Here is a 20,467-nt window from a genome sequence, read left to right on the forward strand (position 1 = left end):
TGCAAACCAGCCTCTAAAATTTGTCACTCAAGTAGAGTTGCAAGTGACGTTTATAACAAAACAAGCGGATCAAGAATCGGAGTTTCGAGTACCGAGATACGGTAGCTCGAAGTTGGGAAAATTCAAGACAGGAGAAGAATTTCCAGATTTGAACCTCCAACACTAGAAATTTAATTAGGTATCGAAACGAATTTGGATTGGTAACAAAATTGGCAGTACTTTACTCCTATATGAAATGTACTGCTCTATCAAATTTCGGGGAAAAATACCCTCGGAAAGATAGTTAATTAGTCAACCAAAGTTCAGGAAAAATTCTAAGGCAATCTGCCTTTTGACTTTCATTTCCAAATTTCAAATCGTTTAACCAAGAAAGCTATCCAACCATGGTTCATTGGTGAAGTAAAGGTCTATGATACATTCATGATACCTTTGGTAAGTGATGAGCATCAAGAACTTCAATTAATAAAATCATTCCCAAGTTTTGCCCCAAATCAGTCCAAATACTACGTTTTTCCAAAACAGGGCAGTCCTCTTGTTTTAGTCACAACTCAATCAATTTAACTCGGAATGAGGCATGGTTTATGGCGTTAGAAAATAAATTCATAGGACTAAAAGTTCACAGAAGAAAATGTTCTGAAATTTGGCAAGGAACCAGCTCGAAATTGAGCCTCAAGTTGCTGCCTCTACAAACCATTCCAGCAAATCCGAGAGACAGGACAGCTATCTTAAAATGTTTGGTTCGGCTCACTCACAAAGAATCAGAATGTGAATTTTATCTCAAATTAAATCCAGGAATGTCTAGTTTCTAACGCCACCAACGGCACTTGATTTCGACACCCGAGGACAGAGTTATGGCCAAAATGCTACCGCTGGACAGGGTTACCCGAAAATAATTTTCCAACTTGCCTAGTTCACGAATAAATTCATTTGCCCATCCAAACGTTAATGTTTTCCAACGAAAATTTTTACACATATAATATAACATATAAACATCAGGTTTACGCCAATAAATCACCAAAAATTGGCCTTATCATGGCCGAACAAAACAGGGGCAGTTTCGGAAATTTCTTGTCATGACCTCAACTTTGAGTTTCCAACAATAATACTCCATAAATCCATCATTATAACCACTAAACTACCATTAAATCCAACATTAATCCTCTAATCAGCAACAACAACCCAAGTGTGGGAATACAAAGAGCCCACTTTCACATTTTACAACCATATCAAGCCATCCATACACATGCAATAGCTTAAAGATGCATTTCTACCATCATAATCCAAGTTTAAGGTGTAGGATGAAGTTATACCTCCTTAGTGCCTTAACCCAGAAATTTTCGGCCCTCAAGAGCTCCAAGAAACCGTGAAAATGCAGCCCTTTAGTTAGCTAAATCCAACCTCCAAGTAGTTTGCTAGATGATCTTCAAGTTTGGTGAAGATTGGTTGAAGTTTTGGGTTGATTTGATGAACGAATTTGTGAAGCAAGAGAGTGAGAGAGAGAGGGGTGTTGGCCGGCTGCTAGGTGAGAGAAGATGGAGAGTGATCAGATTTCTTTTAGCTTCCAAGAGAAGATTAAATGAGTGGTGCACATTCACTCCAAAGTCAACCCTTATTAGGGCTCGTTTGGCACGTTTTAGGCTCGATTTTCTCGCGCGTTTGGTTCACTAGTGCACTGAACCTCCAATGCATTTATATTCATGTAAGTATTATTCACTTTTAATTGTCCCGAAATAAGGGTCTAAAGTCGCGCGTGTGAAAACGCGTACCGTCAAATTTAACGTTATAACGCGAAACTTCCGAGAAATTCTTATAACGATTGCACTATTAACTATCACTTGAGTATTTATTCATAAGATTACCTATTTTAGGACCATAGTACAAGTCTCCAATATTCCAAGCTTATTGTGCTACTACGCGGATAAAATCTCCAAGCACTATTCACTATTTTTACTAAACGCACTCCAGGAAATTAATTTTTGAAACGAGTCTCTTTAAAAATATAACGAAGTTATATTACCATGTATTTAGGTCTAATAAGACTAGAAAATATTCCTTGGGATAAAAATCCAATTAAATTATTTATTAAACCATAAATTAGGCATAAAAATAATAGTTTTTGCGAGTCCTCACATCCTCTCCCCCTTAAGAAAATTTCGTCCTCGAAATTTACCTTGGTTGACGAACAAGTCTGGATACTTCTCTCTGATTGCCTCTTCGACTTCCCACGTTGCTTCCTCTACTCCATGGTTCTTCCATAGAACTTTCACTAGTGGTATCTGCTTGTTCCTCAATTCCTTCACCTTTCGATCCAGAAGTTTCACCGGTCTCTCTTCATAGGTCAGGGTTTCATCGATCTCAATATTCTCCGGTTGTAAAACATGAGAGGGGTCTGGATGATATTTCTTAAGCATGGACACATGAAACACGTTATGAATTCGAGACAAACTCGGTGGTAATTCCAGCTTATAGGCTACATTCCCAACTCGTTGAATAATCTTATATGGCCCTACAAACCTTGGTTGTAGTTTCTTCCCTTTTCCGGACATCAAGCTTGCTTTTAAAGGCGTAATCTTGAGAAATACCATATCTCCAACAGTGAACTCCAAATCCTTTCTCCGATTGTCGGCATAACTTTTTTGTCTACTCTGAGCGGTTTGAATCCTTTGCCGTACCAATTTTACCTTTTCATTCGCCTCCTCAATCCAAGATACGGTAGTCAGGTCTAAAATTTTCCGTTCACCTACTTCATCCCAACAAATTGGGGATCTACACTTCCGACCATAAAGTGCTTCGTATGGAGCCATTTGAATAGAAGTGTGGAAACTATTGTTATAGGCAAATTCCACTAAAGTCAAAAACTTACTCCAATTCTCGCCAAAATCCATTACACAAGTCCTCAACATGTCCTCAAGGGTCTGAATTGTTCTTTCAGATTGTCCATCAGTCTGAGGATGATAGGTGGTACTAAAGTTTAACTTAGTCCCCAACACTTCTTGCATCTTTTGCCAAAACCTCGAAACAAATCTTGGATCCCTATCAGACACAATACTCACAGGTATACCATGTAGTCTAATGATCTCATCCAAGTACAACCTGGCCAGCTTTTCTAACGGGTATTTCATGTTAATCGGTAGAAAATGAGCCGATTTAGTCAATCTATCCACTATCACCCAAATGGCATCATGGCCTCTCTGTGTCCTTGGTAAGTCTGATACAAAATCCATGGTGATATTCTCCCATTTCCACTCAGGTATTTCTAGAGGTTGCAAAAGCCCTGATGGTTTCTGATGTTCGGCTTTAACCTGTTGACAAACCAAGCATGTCTGAACAAATTGGGCAATTTCCTTCTTCATATTTTCCCACCAATATAGATTTTTCAAGTCTTGGTACATTTTATTCCCTCCTGGATGTACTGTAAACTTTGATCGGTGTGCCTCTTCTAAAATTTCTTTTCTAAGCCCTTCATCCTTTGGCATAACCACCCGATTTCGAAATCTCAATATTCCATCTGATCCCAATTTGAAATCCGTCTGGTCTCCCATCTTAACTTTCTCCACCAACTTTTGCACTTCAGGGTCCTTTTCCTGAGATTCCTTAATGCGTTCCAATAAAGTGGAGGTTATTACAATATTCCCCAAAATTACTTTCCTTGGTTCTAATCGAGGATTCCAGTAGCTAACTTCCTCTAACAACTGAAATTCCTTAACCATCAATCCAGCCATTTGTACCTGACAGCTCAAAGCATCGGCCACTACATTGGCCTTCCCAGGGTGGTACTTAATCGTACAATCATAATCTTCCAGAAATTCCATCCATCTACGTTGCCTCAAATTCAGCTCCTTCTGAGAAAATAAGTACTTAAGGCTTTTGTGATCTGTAAAAACCTCAAATGTTACTCCGTACAAATAGTGTCTCCATTTTTTCAAAGCAAAGACCACAGCCGCTAACTCCAAATCATGGGTCGGATAATTTCCTTCATGCGGTTTCAATTTCCTTGAGGCATACGCTATCACTTTATCATTTTGCATCAGAACACATCCCAAACCTTCCTTAGAAGCATCGGTGTAAACCACAAAACTATCCCATCCATTAGGTAGAGCTAGAACAGGCGCTCTAGTCAATCGTCTTTTCAACTCCTAAAAACTTCCTTCACACTTAGGACTCCAAATAAATTTTCCATTTTTCTTGGTCAACTCAGTCATAGGCCCAGCAATTTTCGAAAAATCCTGGATGAATCTCCAGTAATACCCTGCCAATCCTATAAAACTCCGAACTTCCGTTGGGTTTTTCGGTCGTTTCCATTTCGAAACAGCTTCAACTTTGGCTGGATCCACTTTAATCCCATTCTCAAAAATTATATGCCCTAAGAAAGTCACTTCTTTTAGCCAGAATTCACACTTGCTAAACTTAGCATATAACTGATGTTCCCTCAAGATTTGTAAAACAATTCTCAAATGTTTCTCATGATCCTTCATATTCTTAGAATACACCAAAATATCATCAATGAAGATCACCACAAATTGATCCAAGTAAGGTTTAAAAATCCTATGCATTAAATCCATGAAAGCAGCAGGTGCATTGGTTAACCCAAAAGGCATCACCGCAAACTAGAAGTGTCCATACCTCGAGTTAAAAGCAGTTTTAGGTATGTCATTCTCCAAAATCCTCAATTGATAGTAACCTTGCCTTAGATCCAACTTTGAAAACACAACCGCCCCTTGCAGTTGGTCAAACAGTTCATCAATGTGGGGTAGTGGGTATTTATTCTTAATCGTAACATCATTTAAGCCTCCATAATCTATACATAACCTCAAACTCCCATCTTTCTTCTTTACAAACAAAACTGGGGCTCCCCACGGGGAATCACTCTCTCGTATAAAACCCCGTTCCAACAAATCCTGTAATTGTAACTTTAACTCCTTTAATTCAGCTGGAGCCATTCTATATGGTGTCCTTGATATAGGTGCTGTTCCCGGAGTTACATCAATTTTAAAAGCTATTTCCCGTTCCGGGGTAGAGACTCCAATTCTTCAGGAAAAACATCGAAAAATTCTTTCACTACCGGTGTGTCCTCCAGATTCACCTTATCGCTAGAGATATTAATAAGAAAAGCCAAATATCCTTGAGCTCCCTTATTTAACAATTTTCTAACCCAAATTCCCGAAATAAGTGCAGACGAGGCTAACTTGCCCCTCACATCCAATTTCAGGGTTGCTTCACCTGGAATATGCAACTCTACAATTTTCGTCCTACAATTCAGTTGGGCATTATAACGGGCTAACCAATCCATCCCTAGGATCACATCATATCCTTTAATCGTTAGGCCTATCAAATCGGCCAGCAATTTTGTTTCCTTCACGCAGATTTCACTATTCTTATACACCAAATTAACAATTAAACTTTTGCCCCCAGTGGGTGTTTTAACCTCCAAGTCATACGGTAACTTAATTGGTTTCAAGTCTATTCCACTCATGAAATCAGGGTTTACAAAAGAGTGTGTTGCACCCGGATTAATTAAAACCCCAGCTAGGCGGTGAAAGATTGGAAAGCAGAAAAGTTCACTCGCCTATTCTCAGTGTAATCTAGAGCGGCGAATATATTGGTCATCCTTTCTAACCAATTCTCTGCTATTTCGGGGTCAGGTTCACCCATAAACTTAGGCGGGTTAAACTTTAAGAATCTTTCCAGGGCTCTATCCTCTCCCCTATCCTGGGCCCCAAGTTGGTTAAATGGTCCAGGACCCTGTCTCTCCGCTAGACGTTCTAGGATATCAGCCATCCTATTGATGGCAGTAGCCACTTGGTTACTCTCAATGTTTTCCTGGGTCGGTCCCGTTGCCGATCCCTGGTCATCCCCCTGAGGTTGGGCCTGTCTAGACGCTCGCCCACGGCCTCGACCACTCCTTAGTCCTTCCATTAGCCTAAATGTGCCTAGTGCAAGAAATAGATTAACTTAAGCAGAAAAGAAGAAATATATCAAAATTAGAACCAACCAAGAAAGCATTGAAATTAACAATAATTTACATTCATAAGCATGTCAAGTTCGTACAATTAGCAAGTTAGGGACAATTCACAAAATATAGCACACAGGTGCTCAAAAGTACACTTTTAGTCACAGAAGACTAAAGTAAGAACAAGTGCCCAAAAGTAGGCCACACAAGTATGCAAAATACAATGGTCTCAGCACTCGCGTCATCCTAATTAGTTCTAACTGTACCGGTCAAAAGTCAAAAGGGGTCAACGATTAAGATCCTAGTCCACAGCGGGGCTATCAGGAGGAACCTCCTCCTCGGGATCATCCTCCTCAGCATCCGGAATCACCTTAGTAGCGTCCTCAACCAATCTAGTAGCATCAGCCAGGATCTCGAAAGCCCGGTTACGGACATCCCGTCCTAGCCTAGTGAGTCGAGCCCTAGTATCCCGAAGCTCCTCATTAACCACTGCAGATGTGGCTACCTCACCCTCAATCACCTCCTCGAGCTCGGCAATCCGCTCACCCTGAGCGCTAACCACCTGCCTAAGCTCATCTACCTCAGTCTATAGATCGCGGTTGGCATCCACCAACTGACGACGCTCGTCGTCCAGAGCAAGCACTATATGGTTCGGATAGGCGAAAGTCAACCTACACGAACATCGAGGGTATCTATCATACGGTGAGTAGCATACTCGAGCTCCTCCCGCTAGAGCTCGGTAGAAGAAAGTCCTAAAAGGCTCATAATGACCATTCACATGGCCATTCCCGTTAGCTGTCGGGGCTCCATTTCCATCATCCATCCCTGCAAAATAATAAAACTTTTCAGGTTAGAAAGTTAAATCACTACCTAGTTCCAATATCCCGCAATGCATGTCTAACTTAATCGTTGTTTCATCCCAATCGTCACTTGAGATAGGACTAACTTAGTTGCTAGCTCGCCTCAAGTATCACTTAGGGTAGGATTAAGTCATCCCATATCGAGTCTTAAAGATAGAGTATCTAATATGTCTCCCATATAGACTTCTAACCTAGCACTCTGATACCAACTGTGACGCCCCACATCTCCCCAAGGCGAACCAAAGGGTATCCGCGGACGCCTGCCCAGCTCCAGCCAGGACTCAAGCAATTCCATTCAATTTAAATCCGAACTAAACATTTCGAAGAGAGCAACATGAATACAAATAGTGCGGAAGCGTTCAAACTTAACAAGTCACTTAACATGTAACCATTAAATCGGTAATCATAATGCGACTTAAATTCAAAATACACGTCAGGCCCAAACTTTTACATTTCAATTCCAAAAGTACAACTCAAACCAGGGCCTAGTCAAAATATAGCAGGAGTCTTAACAAAAGTACAACGAAGGGTTTCTCCATACTTCTCCAAGATTCGGTCCTATTAAGGAAAACAAAACTATAGGGTGAGCTAAACGCTCGTGAGGCCAAGAACACACATGCAAGCACTTTGTTCAAATAGCACTCTCAATTCAATAAATAAAACGATGTCCTTTCAATAATCAATCATTCGAACAGGAAAAGTAATCAGAAACAATTCAAGAATATAGTAGCTCTCAGGAGCTAAGTTCCACTCGCTCTGCCGATGTCATTCGTATACCTTCCCGCATTGACCCTCCTGTCAACCGGGTCGGTATTTCCATTTCCGTAGATCACCACTTACTTCCCTCCGTCCACCGTACACCCCAAGGGCCCACAAGTCTTTTATAAGGCGATACTCTACGAGTATGCCAAGCAAAACCTCTCATTAGGTCGAGCTTATATATATCTCATGGCTCGCCCAAGTCCACGACCAAGCCCATTGCCGGCTCGAGTCCAAGGTCGGCCTATGAGTTTGGGCATCCCCCATTCATTTGAAAGTCGAGGAGGTTCACTTCAACGACATATGTAATCATAACATAACATTGCATTTCATTCATTCATTCAATACATTTCATTCATTCAATACATTTCAATCATTCATTTGAAATTAGAACGAGTGCGATAAAGTACGCACCCGCCCTTATTTTTAAAACTTCCAACAATTACCACAAATAAGCAAGTATCAAAGATTCACACACTTGACACTCACCGAGCAATTCAATAAGAATTGTTTTCTGAGAGTTCAAGTGTCCACAGTGAGATCCTCTTGAAGGTCTCCTTGTGCGCCTGGCAATTAATAGCAGATAATCACTCAATAACCCACTTATCAAGAAAGATTGTACACTAGTACAATCTAAAGATTATTTCACAAAAGGAACCTCAATTACTCGTAAATCGAGGTTCAACTTGCCTTTTATTATGTACAATATTATTTGAGTTTTTGTCATGAAAATCGAGGGCAAAACGTTTGAATAATACTAGGAGAATTAAGAGTTTTGGAAAAACTCCTTTGCCTTGAAATTTGAGAAATTTCAGTTTTATCCTAAATCTTTGAAAATTTGTATCTCTCTCGATATAAGCCCAAAACTGGAAAACTTTATACCGTTGGAAACCTTTTGGAAAGTGTTAAAATTTCTTAGAAGACACCTTTCCACGAATCTAAGGGTAAAGTACTCAAAAATGAGCTTGAAGGTACAGGTTCGGCGTACAAGGCAGAATTAAGTTGGATTTCGGCCAACTTTGAAATTTCGGCACGATTCACACGTTGCAAACCAACCTCTAAAATTTGTCACTCAAGTAGAGTTGCAAGTGACGTTTATAACAAAACAAGCGGATCAAGAATCGGAGTTTCGAGTACCGAGATACGGTAGCTCGAAGTTGGGAAAATTCAAGACTGGAGAAGAATTTCCAGATTTGAACCTCCAACACTAGAAATTTAATTAGGTATCGAAACGAATTTGGATTGGTACCAAAATTGGCAGTACTTTACTCCTATATGAAAGGTACTGCTCTATCAAATTTCGGGGAAAAATACCCTCGGAAAGATAGTTAATTAGTCAACCAAAGTTCAGGAAAAATTCTAAGGCAATCTGCCTTTTGACTTTCATTTCCAAATTTCAAATCGTTTAACCAAGAAAGCTATCCAACCATGGTTCATTGGTGAAGTAAAGGTCTATGATACATTCATGATACCTTTGGTAAGTGATGAGCATCAAGAACTTCAATTAATAAAATCATTCCCAAGTTTTGCCCCAAATCAGTCCAAATACTACGTTTTTCCAAAACAGGGCAGTCCTCTTGTTTTAGTCACAACTCAATCAATTTAACTCGGAATGAGGCATGGTTTATGGCGTTAGAAAATAAATTCATAGGACTAAAAGTTCACAGAAGAAAATGTTCTGAAATTTGGCAAGGAACCAGCTCGAAATTGAGCCTCAAGTTGCTGCCTCTACAAACCATTCCAGCAAATCCGAGAGACAGGACAGCTATCTTAAAATGTTTGGTTCGGCTCACTCACAAAGAATCAGAATGTGAATTTTATCTCAAATTAAATCCAGGAATGTCTAGTTTCTAACGCCACCAACGGCACTTGATTTCGACACCCGAGGACAGAGTTATGGCCAAAATGCTACCGCTGGACAGGGTTACCCGAAAATAATTTTCCAGCTTGCCTAGTTCACGAATAAATTCATTTGCCCATCCAAACGTTAATGTTTTCCAACAAAAATTTTTACACATATAATATAACATATAAACATCAGGTTTACGCCAATAAATCACCAAAAATTGGCCTTATCATGGCCGAACAAAACAGGGGCAGTTGTCATGACCTCAACTTTGAGTTTCCAACAATAATACTCCATAAATCCATCATTATAACCACTAAACTACCATTAAATCCAACATTAATCCTCTAATCAGCAACAACAACCCAAGTGTGGGAATACAAAGAGCCCACTTTCACATTTTACAACCATATCAAGCCATCCATACACATGCAATAGCTTAAAGATGCATTTCTACCATCATAATCCAAGTTTAAGGTGTAGGATGAAGTTATACCTCCTTAGTGCCTTAACCCAGAAATTTTCGGCCCTCAAGAGCTCCAAGAAACCGTGAAAATGCAGCCCTTTAGTTAGCTAAATCCAACCTCCAAGTAGTTTGCTAGATGATCTTCAAGTTTGGTGAAGATTGGTTGAAGTTTTGGGTTGATTTGATGAAGGAATTTGTGAAGCAAGAGAGTGAGAGAGAGAGGGGTGTTGGTCGGCTGCTAGGTGAGAGAAGATGGAGAGTGATCAGATTTCTTTTAGCTTCCAAGAGAAGATTAAATGAGTGGTGCACATTCACTCCAAAGTCAACCCTTATTAGGGCTCGTTTGGCACGTTTTAGGCTCGATTTTCTCGCGCGTTTGGTTCACTAGTGCACTGAACCTCCAATGCATTTATATTCATGTAAGTATTATTCACTTTTAATTGTCCCGAAATAAGGGTCTAAAGTCCCTCAAATAAAGTCGCGCGTGTGAAAACGCGTACCGTCAAATTTAACGTTATAACGCGAAACTTCCGAGAAATTCTTATAACGATTGCACTATTAACTATCACTTGAGTATTTATTCATAAGATTACCTATTTTAGGACCATAGTACAAGTCTCCAATATTCCAAGCTTATTGTGCTACTACGCGGATAAAATCTCCAAGCACTATTCACTATTTTTACTAAACGCACTCCAGGAAATTAATTTTTGAAACGAGTCTCTTTAAAAATATAACGAAGTTATATTACCATGTATTTAGGTCTAATAAGACTAGAAAATATTCCTTGGGATAAAAATCCAATTAAATAATTTATTAAGCCATAAATTAGGCATAAAAATAATAGTTTTTGCGAGTCCTCACAAAACCCGCGTGTTGCCAACACGTCATCCACGGAAGGCGATTAGACAGTAACCGAAGCATAAAGAAGGACACCTTCAAGGGGACACTCACATGCCATATCTGACGAAAGAGGAAAGCCGAAGGCCTCATCTCACGAACCTCTCTATATGCAGATGATAACGAAAATTGACCCGAGCTTGATGCTAACCATATCATTTTATCAGGGGAGGTCCCATCTGGCCCAACCATCGCCAATACCTACTGCACCATGTCGCAAGGTAAGACTTCCGCTAGCTTCCATGCGACCCATTCCCTATCCTCCATAAAGGTTAGAAATGAGACGTCCTCTCGTACCCCCATCCTCAGATAGAAAACCCCGTGGCCAGTCCAATTATCATACCAAAAGCTACATCAGCCCTCATGCAGGCTCCACCCAATAAACAACTCTGTTAATCCCCGTACATCTAACATTCTCTTCCAGGTTGCCGAACCTAAAGTAGGCATGGAAATTTGGCATGGGTGAAGACCCTTGCAATACTTAGCACTCAGGAATCTCGCCCACAAGGAGTGCCCACACCGGAAATTCCATCATAACTTACACGAAAAGGCCTTATACATGTCAGTGAGTGATCGAAACCCAGCCCCTCCTTCATCCGTGGGATAACACAAGCCCCGCGAACGGATCCAATGGAATTTCTTCTTGTCGTCTCCCTCTCCCCAGAGAAAATCAGCACACACCTTTTCAATCAATCGGAAAATGCCTTTTGGAATGACCCCCACTGCCAATAGATGGATCGGGATGCTGGATAGCACATGCCTAATCAAAACAAGCTTCCCCCAGAGGATAATAGACAAGATTTCGAAGAGAGGACCTTATCAAGAACCTTCTAGCACAACTCCGAGTAATACGCCTCTTGGCTTTGCCAATAAACAACAGAGCACCCAAATACCGAACCGGGAACTCTCTCTTTTGAAACTGAGTAACCCACTCAATTACCCATTTACGGGCTACCCTGATCCGAGAGTGTACTAAATGTCCACTCTTTAGCACATTTACCAACTGGTCAGAGTGTGACAGCCCCACTTTCCCCTAAGGCGAACCAAAGAGCTTAGCGGACTGCCTGCCCAACTCTCACCGGGACTCAGTCGTTCACTCAAACAAAATCGGAATAAAACTACAAGAATCAAATCGAATTGGATGGGCCGCTGCCACGTCATCATCCAACCAGGTACAAGCACCCATTATGACATGAGAGAATGTACATTCCGAAATACAAATTTCACATAAACATGAGGAAACACTTTAATATGTACATATTAATAAGTTTACCAACCAAAAGAAAACATTGGATTAAAATACATTTAGGGTTTTCCAACTATCGAGAAGCTTTACAAAAGATATTAAAACTAGCTCGACTCGTGCTTCAAAACATCTTAGCCCCAAAAGTGGTTCCCTGTAAGGAAAACAAAGATAACAGGAAGGGGGTGAGCTTACGCTCAATGAGGTACCAAAAGCAAGTAAGAAACATGGAACTTCACAGTCAATTAATCACATATGCGAATCAAATAAAGAAGTGAACAAACAGAACAAACACCATAGACAGAAAGGATACGAGTGGCTCTCAGGAGCCAAATTCCCATTTGCTTCACCGAAACTTGATCGAAATAATAGTTGACACTCCGTCAACGTTAAAGAAGTAACCAATACCGTAGACTCCACTTTCTCCGACTCCTTCCACCTCACATACCCCTACCGGGCCCGAACATCAAACAGAACAGAAGCGGTAATACTCGAGTATACCCGGAATCAAGGGTCTCAATACCCAAAAATCCCAAAACAGACTACTGTGGTTCGTTATCTAATCGACCAGTCCCTTGCCGGCCCGACTCGAGTAACTTGCCACAGGGGTTGAACTCAGAGGTCACAGAAAGGTCGTTGGATACGAGTTTCCAAACGACGTCCGAACAGATACAGATACAGATACAAATACAGATACAGATACAGATTCAGATTCGCACCAAAATTGGCATATGAACAGACAAGAGAACGAGTGTGATAAAGTACACCCTCGTCTCAAACAAATTAAACAGATAGTGCAGTCATTTAAATCATAGATTGCAGGGTAGAAATCAAATTAAACAGCAATGGAGGGGAGTGGTACACTCACCGATTCAAATACAGACACCTCAAAAGTTTTCACTTCGGATTGGCTTTAATCGCCAAGAAACCCTAAAATTATCAAAGTAACCAATTGAAGGTTTCACATCCAAAATCGAGTAAACGGAATGCATAAGTAAGGCTCGACTAGATGTCGTAAGCTTTCCCAGATTAAGTACTAATACAGAGCAAAAAGATAACAGTTGGTCCTAGGGTTATAAACAACCCCTAAAACCCTTCATTTGTACTAAGATCAACTCAATTGAAGGAAATCACATAGCCCTAAAATTTTGGGCAGCATGCCCGTTGTGTTTACCTATTTTCCCAGCCACTAATGGCTTCATTATTTTCCTCAAATCAGTCCCAACATCTCATACAGAATAATCTCATTTCCAAAAGCCATTCACTAGGCTTAAAGTCATATGAGTACTAAAATCAAGCTAGAAACATTTCCGGAAATGGACTTAAGCTCTAAACCATAAAAACAGTTTTTGACGTCATTTTGCGGCTTTGGTACCGTTGGCACTACGATTATCGGATGGAGGTACAAGACCCACCGTTTCGAAGCTAAGAGATAGGGCTACAATGTCACAGAAGGCCACTCAGTCCAGTTTCTAGTGTAAACAGGTCAAAAATTCAATATACTATACCAGAACCGTAAAAACAGGTTCACAAACCGCATTCTGGTTCAAACATCATAAGTCAGGATACCTAAGTCCAAATCAGGTGATTCCAAAGCCATCCGAAAGCTAAGATACAAGGTTACATTTCATTAGAAGACCTCAACAACCAAATCAGTCTTATTCCCAATCAAATTAGCCAATTACAGAAGCAATTCTCAAGTTCGGGTAGAAACAGGGCAGCAAGGGTATTTCGGTCGTTTCATAAGTTACACTACTCCGATTGGCTTGAAATTTTGTAGGAATCTCTAAAATGTCATTCCCTACAACTTTGATGTTTTGACCCAAGGCTAATTCTGTAATGCCCCCACTTCTCCCTAAGGCGAACCAAAGGGTATCCGCGGGACGCCTGCCCAGCTCTCGCCAGGACTCACTACAATCCATCATTCAAAAGTTTGAAATACTTTAAGTAACCTCAATACATAATTAAAGTACTTCAAATATCTCACACTTACATTTATGCAGCTTTCACGCTTAAATACAACCCAACGGAAAAGGGGTACAATAGCCAACCATTATAATATAACTTAAAGTTTTCAAAAGAAAACAATCTAGTACTACTCACGAGCACCCTTGGTCTCGAACCCTGTAAAAGAAAACCACAACGTGGGATGAGCTACATAGCCCAGTGAGGTTCCAAGACACTCTAACAGTTCAAATAAATCAAGTAAGTTGGGTATATCATATGCATGGTTCAAGGTTGCACAATGGCATGTTATCATGAGGTGATAATCATTGTACGAGTAATTTGAGACATTTATCATGAAACAGGTATCATGATATAAGTACATTGGTCAGGTAACAGGTATGGAGCATATCACAGGCATAGTTCAGGATTTCATGTTGGCATTTTAGCATGAAACAATTATCATGATACAAGGTAACATATACGGTAGGATACGGTGTTCCAGTGGAACTCTGTCGGTCATCTGCACCTTATGACTTCTGATCCCCACGGTACGGTCTGGCCATCGCCTTATCCCTCCAGTGGTAATACTCGAGTATACCGAAACGGTGGCCCAGGGTTCCAACCTATCCGACCGAGCCCAGTCCTGGCTCGAGTAGGTCAGTAACCAAGGGCAGGGCCCAAGTTCAGCTTAGAGCTTACAACATGCACAGGTAACCAAGTAATTCGACAAAAGGTAAAATTCATCATTTGAGTAGGTCGAGTGAGGTAAAGTACACACTCGCCTAATAATGATGGACAGCTTCATATAACATGTGATTCATGATAATCAAGTAATCAGGTGGTCAAGTAACCAAGTAAGTTGGTGATCACGTAAGCAGATAACCAAGTAAGCAAGTAACCAAATAGATTAGAAAACGGTAAGTAAACACGGTTAACGGTAAACGGTAAACGGTTAACGGTAGTAATTACGGTTAATTGGTAGACATATGTCATTTCAATAGGCCGCCATTGGCCGTTTTTCACTTTCACCACGTAAGAGTCGAGGAGATTTACTCCAACCGACTTATGCTTCCATAGCATAATTAATCATTTAAACACATCATGTAAATATGCTCTCCAAACATTTCATATCTAGTATTTCAAGTAATCACATAAGTATGCTCTTTAAGCATTTCATATCGAATAGTTCAAATATACCTACTTCAGGTGTTTCATGTCGAGTAATTCAAGTATACATTATTCAAATGTGCATGAGTGTGGTAAATACTTAATGACCATGGGTTAAGCATGTCATAGACTTATTCCAATTACGTATTCCTATATGGAACACTCACCTAGTCAAAACAAGCGAGTAGTTCTTAAACAAGCGTCTTAGGTGTCCGCTCCGAGTTCCTCTGGGAGATTCCCTCGAGTGCCTGAGCAAACAATAATCAACTACCACTCAAAATCATTCTAATTATCGAGGAAAATTGTACACTAGTACAATCTAAGAAATTAACGCAGAGACGAGTCTAAGAGTTCGTGTAACTCGAGGTTCAAAAGTGGGTTTTAAAATACAAGACAAATCTGATTTCCATCTTTGAAATCAAATGTAAAACGATCAAATGATATTGAAGGAAAATGGAGGGTTTGAAACCCTTAGTTTCCTTTAAGTTAGAAAATTCCAGATTTAACAAGCAATATTTGAAAAATCATATTTCACTCTCCACAAGTCCAAAATTGGAAAACTTGGTACTGTTGGAATCCTCTTTCAAAGTACTAAAAGTTCTTAGAAGATACTTTTCCACGAATGTAAGTGAAAGGCACTCAAATTTTGGCTCAAAGTTGGTAACTTGAATTACCAAGACAGATTTAAGTTGGTTTTTGGCCAACTTTAGAAATTCGGAAAAATTCACTTGTTTTGAACTAACCTTTGAAATTTGGAAATCAATTAGTGTTTCAATCCAAGAGTATAACAAAACAAGCGGAACGAGAAACGGAGTTTCGAGCACCAAGATATAGTACCTCCAAGTTGCTGAAAAAGTTAAGACTGTTGGGCTATTTTCCAGGTTTAAAACTAGATTTGAAATATCATTTGGTCATCAAGTTGGCATTAGAAATACATCAAACTTGGTACACTAAATCTTCCATGTGTGAACAACATTTCTACTAAGTTTCGTACAAAAACTCTCACGGTAAGGTAGTCATTAAAACAACCAAAGTTTATGAAGAGTTTCAAGGCTAAACTACCTTCTCACTTTTCTTTCGTTTACAAACTTTTTGTACCATGAAATCAGTTCCAAATCTCTCCATTATTGAAACCAAGAGTTCATAAACATCCACTGAGCAATTTAAAGACCATTGACATCCAAATTCTAGAAATAAAACTCTCCAAATCAGATTTGACCATTTGGCTAAGAGAAAACGAAAAGTTTTCCAGATTCGATGAGCGAATTTTGTGACATCATTTGCATATCAAAATGGTCTTAGAATATTACCAAATTTTGTACAATAAAACCTCCATATGAGGATTACTCTTCTATCAAATTTCATTTGAAAATTCACACGGGAAGGTAGTTAACTAAACCATCAAAGTTCAGGAAATTTCCCAAGGTAAAACTGTCTTCTAGCTCTTCTTTCCTTTTTAAACATTTTGTCCAAAGCAACCAACCCAAATCTGGTTTATTTGTGAAACAAAGTCCAAGGAACATCTAATCTAAAGTTTGGTAGATGTCGGACATCAAAGTTTCCAAAACAACAAGTCCCAAATCATTGTTAGTTACAAATCTGTCCAAGTGGAAAATTCTATCACTGTAGCAGTTTCAAACTTTGGCCACAAATCACTCCATTCAACTTGGAATTGGGCGTGGTTGATGGCGTTGGAAAGCTCTCTTCTAAAGCTGAATTTTCTCAGAAGAAACCATTTTCAAATTCCATTCACAAATAGCTCGTTTTTGAGCATCAAGAAGCAATTTCTGTCCTGTCTCCTGGAGAGCAACGAAACAGGACAGTGATATTCAATCGAATGGTGTGGCTCACTCAAGTGGAACCAGAATGTGAAATTGGTACCGATGGAAAGCTAGGAATGTCTAGTTTCCAATGCCGCAAACGGCACTTGATTTCGACATCGGAACAAAGAGTTATGGCCGTTACAAAATGACTGCCTGGGCAATACGGGATTCATTTTCCAGTTTTGCTAACTTTGGAAATCAACTCATTTGACCAACCAAATCATGTTATTTTTCAATGAACTTTTGTACACACTTACAATAATAGATAAACAACATAATCAATTCATTAGAATCTCAAAATCTGGCACGAAAACAGTCGGACAAGGCAGGGGTAAAACGGTCACTTTTGCTCCAAGCACCTCCTTTGATTTTCTACCAACAATACAACATTAATCTACTAATATAAGCACTAAACCACCATTAATTTCATCATCCAACATCAAATCAGCAACAACCCAAGAGTGGGTGTTCATAGAGCCCACTTTCGCATTTTATACCATAAACAAGACTACCCACATGATTATATAACCTTATATGTGCAATAAATCTTACAAAAACTAAGATCTATGGGTTGGATGATTTGCTACCTTCTTGGATGATTAGATCAGAAATTTTGGTCACTCTTTGCTCCAGAAAACCGTGGCTTTTCAGCTCCCTTTTGCAGCTCAAAATACTCCTCAAGTGTTAAGCTAAGTGTAGTTCGAATTTGGAGTGAATTGGAAGAGGTTTGGTGAAGATTTGATGGAGGAATTGGAAGAACTCTTGAGCTGTTTTTCTTGCTTTGTTGTTCGGCCAGATGAGGGAGCAAGAGAGAGAAATTGTGGTCTGAAATGAGGCTTCCAAAGGAAGCTTAATGACTAAGGATTGGGTGCACAAAAGTCAACCGCAAAAAGTGCGCGCACGCGCGCGTTTTGTGCTCGATTCCTCTCGCGTTTGTTTCACTAGTGTACTAAACTTCTAATGCATTTATATTCATATAAATATTATTCACTCTTAATTGTCCCAAAATAAGGGTCTAAAGTTCCTCAATTTAAATTGCGCGTGTGAAAACGCGTATCTCCAATTTAAGCGCAATAACGCGAAACTTCCGAGAAATTCTTATAACGATAGTACTAATAACTGTCACTTGAGTATTTAAACATTAAAATGCCTAATTTAGGTCCATTGTACATGTCTCCAATATTTCAAACCTATTGTACTCTCAATCGATCAAGATTTCCAAAGACGTGTTCACTATTTTTACAAAACGAGCTTCCGAAAATTAATTTTTGAAACAAGTCATTTTAAAAATATAATGAAACTATATTTCCATGTAATTAGGTCTCAAGAGCTTAGAAAATAATATTCGGAGTAAAAGACCAAATAAATAATTAAATAAGCTAGAAATAGGAGATTAAATAAGTAAATTTTGCGAGTCCTCACAAATTCGGCCTCTAACCATGATGAATAATGCCGGGCAGAATGAAGGGTAATGAAACCCTAACTTTCCAATTTTCCTTTCAAAACAGAAGTTTTCTGCAATTAACCACCCATTACACCTTCTAGCTCCCTTCCATATCATTTCCAATCATCATACATGGCCACATAGTAATAATTATAAAACTTCACCAATTCAACCAAAAATCAAGAAATAACACCAAAAATCATCACTTCAACTACCACAAATCACAAATTTAACTTCATTAGGTGGAGGAGAGGGGTTCCTTCACTACTCACCTTAGTAACCCAAGAAAAGAGACCACTTGGCACCTTAAGCTTCCAAACAACTTCACCAATCACCTCACAATCACTAAATGGAGGGGTTTTATGGAGTAATTGCAAGGTTAAATGGTTGGATTGTTGAACTTGAGCAAGATGGAAGCAAGAATCTTGGAGAGTTTTCTTTCTTTCTTTCTTGAGGGAGGGTCAGCCAAGCTTGCAGAAATTTGAGTGCTTTTTGGGTCAAAATTGAGTATTAGTAAAGGTAAGAAATAATGGTCAAAGTCCAAGCTCGAATGAAAAATCGACACGTGGCACCTTTTAAGTCTAACACTTATCCTTTTGTCTCTCCAATACTAATCCATATTGGTAACTTCTAATTATATCCTAACACCTAGTAATTAAATCCCAGTATCCCAAACTTAACCTAATTGGCCAAATTTTTCCGAACTTTTCGCACTAGTGGGTCCCACGTCCGATATATACTCTTAATTTTTCAAAAACTACGCGATACTAGAAAAATGATTTAAAAACCATATTTACTCATAAAAATTATTTTTTTAAGATTTTCCAAATAAGAAAATATGGAAAAACGTGCAATTAAAAGAAAATAAAACCTAGCAATTAAGAAAATTACAAGTTCTCACACAGAGTCACTCTGATACCAGTCCAAAGTCCATATAACCCTTCTTAACGAATCCACACCGCTATTGGCAAAGATAATAATGTCGTCAGCAAAGCCCAAATAAGACACAGAAGGGCAGTGCCGCAGTACCTTATATCCCACGACACATGTCTGGGCAACAAGAGCATTTAAGGCCCAAGAAAACACCTCTGAGCTAAGGATAAAAAGTGCAGGCGATAACGGATCCCTTTGGCGCAACCCTCAAGACGATATGAAAAATCCATATGGCACCCCATTCACAAGTACCGAGAACCAAACATTAGAGATCAACCTCCAGACCATGTCAATAAACCTTTCATCAAAGCCAAACCGTCGCATAACTGCAATAAGGAATGGCCAGGAAACCCTATCATATGCCTTAGCCATGTCTAACTTCAGGGCCAGATTCCCCCCTTTACACTTCCTTCCCATCTTCGACATTAGCTCCTGAGCTAGCAAATAATTATCTGTAGTTGACCGCCCTTTAACAAAGCCACTCTGCTGAGGAGAAATGATTCGAGGCAACACACCAGACAACCTCCCTACCAAGATTCAAGAAATGACTTTATTCAAAAAATTACTCGCACTAATAGGTCGAAATTGCGTAAAATCCTGAGGATTCATGACCTTGGGTAGGAGAACAATAGATGTAACCGTAATGAACCGTGGTAGCTCAACACCACATAAGAAACTCACAATCGCCATGTAAACATCGTGAGCCACCACCTCCCATGCCATCGTAAAGAATTTTCCTATAAACCCGTCTAGCCTAGCTATACTATCCCCATCCATATCAAATATCACCGCCTTTACCTCCACCAAAGAGGGGACTTCCTCCAATCTCATGTTCTCGATATCATCCCCGAGGTTAGGGATAACATGCAGAAGCTGAAACTCGGACACAGAGTCAGTCGAGAATAAGTTACTAAAATACCGGACCGCCTCCCTTCCGATCCCTTCATCGTCCATCACCCAATCTCCCACAGAATCATGAATCTTGTGAATTCTGGATTGAAACCGGTGTTGCTTTACCACCGAATGAAAAGAGCTTGAATTACAATCACCGTGTTAGAGCCACTTTGTAACGCCCCCACTTCTCCCCAAGGTGAACAAAAGGGTATCCGCGGGACGCCTGCCTACCTCT

General features: G+C 39.7%; 1 long non-coding RNA gene across 1 annotated transcript; it reads right to left on the bottom strand.

Annotated features, from left to right (window-relative positions):
• Positions 1-13,963: 13,963 nt before the first annotated feature.
• LOC140013916 (uncharacterized) lies at positions 13,964-17,988 on the bottom strand. Its single transcript, XR_011820767.1, has 3 exons — positions 17,549-17,988; positions 15,306-15,386; positions 13,964-14,148 (listed from the first exon to the last, which is right to left on the bottom strand). It is a non-coding gene; the product is annotated as an uncharacterized lncRNA (long non-coding RNA).
• Positions 17,989-20,467: the final 2,479 nt, after the last annotated feature.

This window comes from Coffea arabica, chromosome 8c, assembly GCF_036785885.1.
Source record: "Coffea arabica cultivar ET-39 chromosome 8c, Coffea Arabica ET-39 HiFi, whole genome shotgun sequence".
NCBI lineage: Eukaryota > Viridiplantae > Streptophyta > Magnoliopsida > Gentianales > Rubiaceae > Coffea > Coffea arabica.